The sequence below is a fragment of the Mya arenaria genome, chromosome 17, assembly GCF_026914265.1.
Source record: "Mya arenaria isolate MELC-2E11 chromosome 17, ASM2691426v1".
NCBI lineage: Eukaryota > Metazoa > Mollusca > Bivalvia > Myida > Myidae > Mya > Mya arenaria.
Genome location: NC_069138.1, coordinates 22,578,642 through 22,588,052, shown reverse-complemented (window position 1 = coordinate 22,588,052; position 9,411 = coordinate 22,578,642).

Sequence of the window (9,411 nt, the reverse complement as noted above, 5' to 3'; positions counted from 1 at the left end):
AAGTCAGCGTAGGATAAGAATTAATCATATGGCCCATTTAGAAAGAATGGTAGTGAAGCTGTTTTCATTCAAGTACTCGCATGATTGAATTTCAAATCATTTTGGTGAATGATTATTCAGCAAAACATGGTATTGTTAACAGCCGACCGTGGTAATTTTACCTGTGATCTTAAAAAGGCCAGCGCTGACTGATCCTGATAATTTGATATGCTTGCATAGCCCCAGTTGGTGATTTCATTACTTTCTAATATCATGCAATTTTGTTTTTGCTATTGTTCAAACTCAATTGAGTGTTTAGGGACCAAAGCCGTTAAATTCGAAAACAGAAACAGTCTAATTTTGATCAGAGGCACAACGAGAGGGGTTTGTTAGAGATACAACCAATGATAAAGATAATTTGATGCAATGGATTATCATCCGAGATCAGTCGATATGTTCAAATTTTCAATACTTGAATTAATCATCTCAAAAAAATCAAATATAATTATTTGTCCGGAATGGAAATAACAAACAGGAGTTGATTCTGTTTTATTTTAGCATTCATTAATCCAAAAGCAGTTAGAAAATATAAAGATGCGGTACTTTTGTTTTATTGATTACAAACAAACTGATGCTCATATTGATACAAGCAAGCTTTAGTACAAACGTATGCAATTAAAGTGACACGCATATTCAAAATCAATACAAACACATGTATAACAAACATAATTTTTTAGTGATAAACCTTAAACTACTTACTAAATAATGCATTCATGGAAAATATTAATAAATTATAACAAAACTGTACCCTTGTATTTAATAGCTGAAAACTCAAAAATATTAAATGATTGGTGAATGCTAAAAGATTTACTGTTATCTACTATAGTTTCATAAGGTAGCAATACCATATTTTTTGCACCTTTCTTTCAAATTAAACACGGTCTCCTTCATAAGAACCATTGTTTGTGATATTTATTCATCCTTTTTTTGTATATCAAAACAATTGTATTAATTGTGGTAAATCTTCTTTGGGAATAAGAGTGCATCTTTAAGAATTGACGGTTACCTTTTGTCCCTTCTAACATCTATATATGTATTGGGGGTTTGTGTAAATCGCATTGGGAGATTGTCTGTTTTTAGCAGCAGCATCGTTAATCATATCTCCTTCACTTATCCTGAATGATATTGGGATGCGATGTTGAAAATATATCAATATTGGTATAGACATAAAATAAATTGAATTGAAAACCAATTCATACTTTTTGCATAATCCTACTGTATATTGAAACACATATTAGCATAGTTAAATATTTATTGAAACTTACTTCAGGTAAGCAGGACATTTGTATAACAAGTACATACTGATATCAAGAAACTTTTGACATTCATCTGGTCATAACTAAGTTTAGTTCTATCCTGGTTCTGTAAAACTAAAATCGTAAAACCGTACTACGAAGTAGACTTTGAAATATTGAATGTCTTACAGGTATTCCTAATAAGTTCAGTGTGGTCAATATATCAGTATACCTCATTACCTCAGCATACCGCATTTCCTCAGCATACTCCATTACCTCAGAATACCTCATTATCTCTGCATACCTCATAACCTCAGCATTCCTCATTATCTCTACATACCTCATTATCTTAACATACCTCATTACCCTGACATACAGGTATTACCTCAGCATAACATCAGCATACCTCATTACCTCAGCATTCCATCCGCATAACCTCAGCCTACCTCATTACCTAAGCATACCTTATTACCTCAGCATATCTCATTACCTCGACATACCTCATTACCTCAGCATAACACCAGAATTACCTCAGCATACCTCATTGCCTCAACATTCTACAAAATTCAACATATAGAAACCTTTAAGCCAACATGTCTTCACAGAAAGTAATACTTGAACCCGGTTGATATAAAGTTTGGAAAAAGGAAAGGAAATTTTCATTACGTATATTGAGAAGGAATCCCATCCTAATTTATGCATATCATAGACGTCGACCTATTCCGAGGTCTAATTACACCCCAAGGAGTTTATTAAAATAAATTATGTTGATGCAAAATAGTAATGCAATACTCCTCAATAAATCAGCTATGCATTGTGATATATATATGACTTCCTTTAAGTTAAGACTATTTAAGTTAAAGTTTGTATATGCTAAGGTCCATTATAACAATGGTCCATTTTAGTTTATTGTTACCCGTAGCTCAACAATTCGATCATTTACTGCGTTCATATAATACGTAATATACGTTATAGCCACTGTACTGGTTTTGTGTTGTGAGAATATTAAAAGCCCCATGATCGTGTCCGAATTCTGACTCATTACAAGAAGTTCACTATAAGTCCATTTTTATGAAAACAAACAGTGAAGACAGTTTCGTTGTTGACATTTGATGTGTAAGATTGTTTAACGGTGGAGTATCCCAGTTTTTAATTGGTATGTGAAGTTTCAGCTCGGTCATTCAGATAAAGGATATAATCTGAATGAATAAACATCGAATCTTTGCTCAAGAATTTTCTTTTGCGCCTATTATTGTTTTGTAAGGAATACAATTTTATCAATATGTTACCAGTTCCCTCATTGACGGTAAGTTATGTTAATTTCAAAATCAGAACCGCTTAATTAACATATGCAGTATTTCATTAGTTTCAAGTTATTGTTTATGACACATTTTTGTTGTTTATTTTTCAGTTAGGTAACTTCAACTGAGGTTTAATGCAGTTCTTAGTGATGTTCATCTCTTAGTTTGCGGTGAAAATATCCCTTTTTTACTTTTAGTGTTGTTTTTTTCACAGAAAGAAATCGATAAGTGTGAAGAGAATACTTATCTTTTATTGTGTTCTTGTCATGATTGAAATATTCATTATAAACATAGTCGGTATTTTATGTGTTTCAATAATATGTTTGGAAAACAAAATAATTTGTATTTCATTGGTGTAAGAGAAAGGTGTTGTGTTTTTTGTACAACTTAAATAAATATCCGAGTATTTTTTTTATTTTTGAAATATTGTTTTATATGATTGCTTGATATATTAAGCGTCGATGTTGCCAAACACTCGCCTGAGGGTGCCACATGCAGGTTGCTAAACAACTAAGTGGTGACTAATTTATGATGCGGTAAAGCCCCTCGCCGATTTAAGATCTCATATTTGAAGCATGTGAAAGTATTGGGGTTATGACCCGTTTTTAACAACAAGCATACAGATCAACGCTGGCATCCACTTTAAGTATTTAAATTAGAGATGACGGAACCGTGATCAGTTTATTTAATATATAATAGAAGACAGTGCTGTATCCATCGGTTAACCGGAAACGTGGTATATAAACTCACGACGGTATAAAAATCGCGTTTTTTGGCAAATCGATCGTGATGTGAATTCAAAATACAGCGAAATGTTGATTCACCAATGATTGCCGATGTCATGTTATATGTATTCATGTATTCCATGACCGTCTCCGTGGCCTAGTGGTTAAGGCGTCCGGCTACGGAGCGGGAGGTTTGGGTTCTAACTCTGGCTGCGTCATACCGAAAGACGTTAAAAGTTGGTACAAGTAGCTCCCTATCCTGGCGCTCGGCATTTAAAGGTAGGTGTTGTACTCAGTACTGGTTTAACCCAGGAAAGTTGAACCCCGTGTATCGGTGCTTTACACCGAGCACGTTAACGAACCAAGGGGTCTCTTTGAAAAAAGGGCTGGGGTATCGCATCCGGACTTCCTTGTAACCCAGCATGTGGACCATAATGGTGGAGCTCATCACGGTCTGTCGTAACCTGAATTGCTGGTCATCTGAGCGCCATGCTAAGCCACATTGTCGTGACGAGCCTTCTCTTATGTTGTACATGTGTTGAAGAATTTCAAATTTCAAACGATCTTTATTTTCTTACAATATTTTGGATTGGACACAATGTAGCCATCTAATGGTATTGACAATACTGATATATCCGGGAAAGTGACACTCGTTGGATCATCATCAATGATTTAGTATTATATGACTAACCTACATTTTCATGAGTTGATATTCAGGATGTGGTTGCTCAACTTTTTAAAACTGCATTTTTGAACTATACGAAATAACAGCCATCCGGAACTTCATTCTCGTAATTTACATTTTAACCCATATGAATCCTTATCTTCACTATAATATAATGCGAAGAAATGTTAATATAACTTATAACCATGGTTTCACATTCTAAGTCGGAAACCTCTTGGGCCAGAGTTTTTTTTAATTTTCGTTTTACGGGTGCACCGTACCTAAATTTTGCAAAACCCAAAAAAGAAAAAGATTAAAATTCCTAACTTTATTTTTATTTTTTTCCGCCGCCCGTTTCTTCGATCTCCGATAGAAAATAAAATTTAGTGTTATTAAACCTTAAACGCTAATCCCACAACAACAAAAATTTATCGCACACAGTTTCCAAGATGGCGGCAGTCGGCGATTATTGCCATAAAGTTAACTGAAATATGTTTCATTGTTTTGTGATATCATATGCATATTATATGCCATGATGAAAATAAAACTTAAAACTTGCTTAATATCATTATCTAAGCGCTTGTAAGGAATATGGCTGCCTTTTACGAAATTTTAAAGTGGATTTAGGTTGAAGACTGATACTGTTGTTCATAAAATCGTGGCGTTTTTTTTGTGTTATCGGAACGGAATTGTATTTTCTTTATATCGAATCATAAAATCACTTAAATATTTCTGTGTGTAGACCTGTTTACAAAAAAAGTGCCGAAACAGACCGAGCCACCTCCCTTTCCCCCAAGGCCACCAGAGCCGCGTTATATGAATTTTAAGGTGCTTTTTAACAAAAACTGTCTGCTATAGTCGAACTAATTAATATGATAGTAATCGTTATATTCGTTAATATACCGAAGAAGTTCCACGTTCTCAGAAATTCTAGTTGCACCAAAGCCGTCTCTAAGTACATACTGATATCAAGAAACTTTTGACATTCATCTGGTCATAACTAAGTTTAGCTCTATCCTGGTTCTGTAAAACTAAAATCGTAAAATCGTACTACGAAGTAGACTTTGAAATATTGAATGTCTTACAGGTATTCCTAATAAGTTCAGTGTGGTCAATATATCAGTATACCTCATTACCTCAGCATACCGCATTTCCTCAGCATACTCCATTACCTCAGAATACCTCATTATCTCTGCATACCTCAAAACCTCAGCATTCCTCATTATCTCTACATACCTTATTACCTCAGCATACCTCATTATCTTAACATACCTCATTACCTCGACATACAGGTATTACCTCACAGCATAACATCAGCATACCTCATTACCTCAGCATAACCTCAGCCTACCTCATTACCTAAGCATACCTAATTACCTTAGCATATCTCATTACCTCGACATACCTCATTACCTCAGCATAACATCAGAATTACCTCAGCATACCTCATTACCTCAACATTCTACAAAATTCAACATAAAGAAACCTTTAAGCCAACTTGTCTTCACAGAAAGTAATACTTGAACCCGGTTGATATAAAGTTTGGAAAAAGGAAAGGAAATTTACATTACGTATATTGAGAAGCAATCCCATCCTATTTTATGCATATCATAGACGTCGACCTATTCCGAGGTCTAATTACACCCCAAGGAGTTTATTAAAATAAATTATGTTGATGCAAAATAGTAATGCAATACTTCTCAATAAATCAGCTATGCACTGTGATATATATATGACTTCCTTCAAGTTAAGACTATGTAAGTTAAAGTTTGTATATGCTATTAAGGTCCCATATAACAATGGTCCATTTTAGTTTATTGTTACCCGTAGCTCAACAATTCGATCATTTACTGCGTTCATATAATACGTAATATACGTTATAGCCACTGTATTGGTTTTGTGTTGTGAGAATATTAAAAGCCCCATGATCGTGTCCGAATTCTGACTCATTACAAGAAGTTCACTATAAGTCCATTTTTATGAAAACAAACAGTGAAGACAGTTTCGTTGTTGACATTTGATGTGTAAGATTGGTTAACGGTGGAGTATCCCAGTTTTTAATTGGTATGTGAAGTTTCAGCTCGGTCATTCAGATAAAGGATATAATCTGAATGAATAAACATCGAATCTTTGCTCAAGAATTTTCTTTTGCGCCTATTATTGTTTTGTAAGGAATACAATTTTATCAATATGTTACCAGTTCCCTCATTGACGGTAAGTTATGTTAATTTCAAAATCAGAACCGCTTAATTAACATATGCAGTATTTCATTAGTTTCAAGTTATTGTTTATGACACATTTTTGTTGTTTATTTTTCAGTTAGGTAACTTCAACTGAGGTTTAATGCAGTTCTTAGTGATGTTCATCTCTTAGTTTGCGGTGAAAATATCCCTTTTTTACTTTTAGTGTTGTTTTTTTCACAGAAAGAAATCGATAAGTGTGAAGAGAATACTTATCTTTTATTGTGTTCTTGTCATGATTGAAATATTCATTATAAATTTAGTCGGTATTTTATGTGTTTCAATAATATGTTTGGAAAACAAAATAATTTGTATTTCATTGGTGTAAGAGAAAGGTGTTGTGTTTTTTGTACAACTTAAATAAATATCCGAGTATTTTTTTTATTTTTGAAATATTGTTTTATATGATTGCTTGATATATTAAGCGTCGATGTTGCCAAACACTCGCCTGAGGGTGCCACATGCAGGTTGCTAAACAACTAAGTGGTGACTAATTTATGATGCGGTAAAGCCCCTCGCCGATTTAAGATCTCATATTTGAAGCATGTGAAAGTATTGGGGTTATGACCTGTTTTTAACAACAAGCATACAGATCAACGCTGGCATCCACTTTAAGTATTTAAATTAGAGATGACGGAACCGTGATCAGTTTATTTAATATATAATAGAAGACAGTGCTGTATCCATCGGTTAACCGGAAACGTGGTATACAAACTCACGACGGTATAAAAATCGCGTTTTTTGGCAAATCGATCGTGATGTGAATTCAAAATACAGCGAAATGTTGATTCACCAATGATTGCCGATGTCATGTTATATGTATTCATGTATTCCATGACCGTCTCCGTGGCCTAGTGGTTAAGGCGTCCGGCTACGGAGCGGGAGGTTTGGGTTCTAACTCTGGCTGCGTCATACCGAAAGACGTTAAAAGTTGGTACAAGTAGCTCCAATACTTGTATGGCTGCGTCATACCGAAAGACGTTAAAAGTTGGTACAAGTAGCTCCCTATCCTGGCGCTCGGCATTTAAAGGTAGGTGTTGTACTCAGTACTGGTTTAACCCAGGAAAGTTGAACCCCGTGTATCGGTGCTTTACACCGAGCACGTTAACGAACCAAGGGGTCTCTTTGAAAAAAGGGCTGGGGTATCGCATCCGGACTTCCTTGTAACCCAGCATGTGGACCATAATGGTGGAGCTCATCACGGTCTGTCGTAACCTGAATTGCTGGTCATCTGAGCGCCATGCTAAGCCACATTGTCGTGACGAGCCTTCTCTTATGTTGTACATGTGTTGAAGAATTTCAAATTTCAAACGATCTTTATTTTCTTACAATATTTTGGATTGGACACAATGTAGCCATCTAATGGTATTGACAATACTGATATATCCGGGAAAGTGACACTCGTTGGATCATCATCAATGATTTAGTATTATATGACTAACCTACATTTTCATGAGTTGATATTCAGGATGTGGTTGCTCAACTTTTTAAAACTGCATTTTTGAACTATACGAAATAACAGCCATCCGGAACTTCATTCTCGTAATTTACATTTTAACCCATATGAATCCTTATCCTCACTATAATATAATGCGAAGAAATGTTAATATAACTTATAACCATGGTTTCACATTCTAAGTCGGAAACCTCTTGGGCCAGAGTTTTTTTTAATTTTCGTTTTACGGGTGCACCGTACCTAAATTTTGCAAAACCCAAAAAAGAAAAAGATTAAAATTCCTAACTTTATTTTTATTTTTTTCCGCCGCCCGTTTCTTCGATCTCCGATAGAAAATAAAATTTAGTGTTATTAAACCTTAAACGCTAATCCCACAACAACAAAAATTTATCGCACACAGTTTCCAAGATGGCGGCAGTCGGCGATTATTGCCATAAAGTTAACTGAAATATGTTTCATTGTTTTGTGATATCATATGCATATTATATGCCATGATGAAAATAAAACTTAAAACTTGCTTAATATCATTATCTAAGCGCTTGTAAGGAATATGGCTGCCTTTTACGAAATTTTAAAGTGGATTTAGGTTGAAGACTGATACTGTTGTTCATAAAATCGTGGCGTTTTTTTGTGTTATCGGAACGGAATTGTATTTTCTTTATATCGAATCATAAAATCACTTAAATATTTCTGTGTGTAGACCTGTTTACAAAAAAGTGCCGAAACAGACCGAGCCACCTCCCTTTCCCCCAAGGCCACCAGAGCCGCGTTATATGAATTTTAAGGTGCTTTTTAACAAAAACTGTCTGCTATAGTCGAACTAATTAATATGATAGTAATCGTTATATTCGTTAATATACCGAAGAAGTTCCACGTTCTCAGAAATTCTAGTTGCACCAAAGCCGTCTCTAAGTACATACTGATATCAAGAAACTTTTGACATTCATCTGGTCATAACTAAGTTTAGCTCTATCCTGGTTCTGTAAAACTAAAATCGTAAAATCGTACTACGAAGTAGACTTTGAAATATTGAATGTCTTACAGGTATTCCTAATAAGTTCAGTGTGGTCAATATATCAGTATACCTCATTACCTCAGCATACCGCATTTCCTCAGCATACTCCATTACCTCAGAATACCTCATTATCTCTGCATACCTCAAAACCTCAGCATTCCTCATTATCTCTACATACCTTATTACCTCAGCATACCTCATTATCTTAACATACCTCATTACCTCGACATACAGGTATTACCTCACAGCATAACATCAGCATACCTCATTACCTCAGCATAACCTCAGCCTACCTCATTACCTAAGCATACCTAATTACCTTAGCATATCTCATTACCTCGACATACCTCATTACCTCAGCATAACATCAGAATTACCTCAGCATACCTCATTACCTCAACATTCTACAAAATTCAACATAAAGAAACCTTTAAGCCAACTTGTCTTCACAGAAAGTAATACTTGAACCCGGTTGATATAAAGTTTGGAAAAAGGAAAGGAAATTTACATTACGTATATTGAGAAGCAATCCCATCCTATTTTATGCATATCATAGACGTCGACCTATTCCGAGGTCTAATTACACCCCAAGGAGTTTATTAAAATAAATTATGTTGATGCAAAATAGTAATGCAATACTTCTCAATAAATCAGCTATGCACTGTGATATATATATGACTTCCTTCAAGTTAAGACTATGTAAGTTAAAGTTTGTATATGCTATTAAGGTCCCATA